The 910-nt window shown below is 39.6% G+C and overlaps 1 non-coding gene across 1 annotated transcript; it reads left to right on the top strand.

Annotated features, from left to right (window-relative positions):
- Positions 1–345: 345 nt before the first annotated feature.
- LOC117704741 (small nucleolar RNA SNORA29) lies at positions 346–484 on the top strand. Its single transcript, XR_004606276.1, has one exon. It is a non-coding gene; the product is annotated as a small nucleolar RNA SNORA29 (small nucleolar RNA).
- Positions 485–910: the final 426 nt, after the last annotated feature.

Genomic DNA, 910 nt, shown 5'->3' with positions numbered 1-910 from the left:
ATGTTATCCTTGATTGGATTAGTTTTTAGTTTTGTCTAACACATGTTTATCATGTATTAATTTTCAAAAAAATAGTTCTATCCTATATCTGCTAAGAGTTTATATCATTTTGTATCTAAGGAGGAAAAGCTGGACTTTGGGAGTAAGAGGGTTGTGCTGAGGGACCATAATCCTGCTACTCGGAGGATGACCCTGCTTCTGAGGAATGAGCAGTGGCCAGCATGGGGAAGCATTGACTTCACGGCCACCAGTGGCTTTTAGTGCACACTTTGCTGAGCTTGAGTTGGGCAGCTTTCTGTGCCCCGTGAGAGCAGGTTCCGGTGTTGCCACAAACTTGCTTAGGCATTGCACATAAAATAGTTGTTTTTTTTCTCTTACTACTAGATATAGTGGCTATACTTATGGAGTAGATTAAAATTGTCATAATATGAAGAGAGAGGGCTTTTCGTGTTCTCTCTCTTACAAAATGGCTAGACATGCCATCATTGTGCCTCTGGCTGACACTAAGCTACATGTGGTAAAACCCAAAACTTTGAGTAATGGACTTGTAAGGGGTTTTATCCCTCTTCCTTTAAACAGGGAAGCAGTGCACTATGTCAGTAAATGTTAATGCATCTATGGCTTTCCGAATTAGTGGGGTGAGCGATGACTCCTCTAATATGGTAATAAATGTGGTGCTGCTCTTAAGCACAGAGTTGAAACCTGAAATAAAATTAATCCCCTCTTAAACTATCATTAAATTTGTATAAATTTTGGCTTGCTTGCATGTTTAAGCTTGGGTAATTTAATCTTTCTTTAACGAAAAACAAAGCAAAAAGCCAACAGTTGTTTTCTAATCTGAAGTGAAGTTGGGACAGAAAAGGGTAAAACCCTCTCTGTCACCACAAGTTTTGGTGGGGAAATGGGGATG

Source organism: Arvicanthis niloticus, chromosome 2 (genome assembly GCF_011762505.2).
Source record: "Arvicanthis niloticus isolate mArvNil1 chromosome 2, mArvNil1.pat.X, whole genome shotgun sequence".
Lineage (NCBI taxonomy): Eukaryota > Metazoa > Chordata > Mammalia > Rodentia > Muridae > Arvicanthis > Arvicanthis niloticus.
The sequence above is the reverse complement of the archived record's forward strand: the minus strand, read 5'-3'. Positions and strand labels throughout refer to the sequence as shown.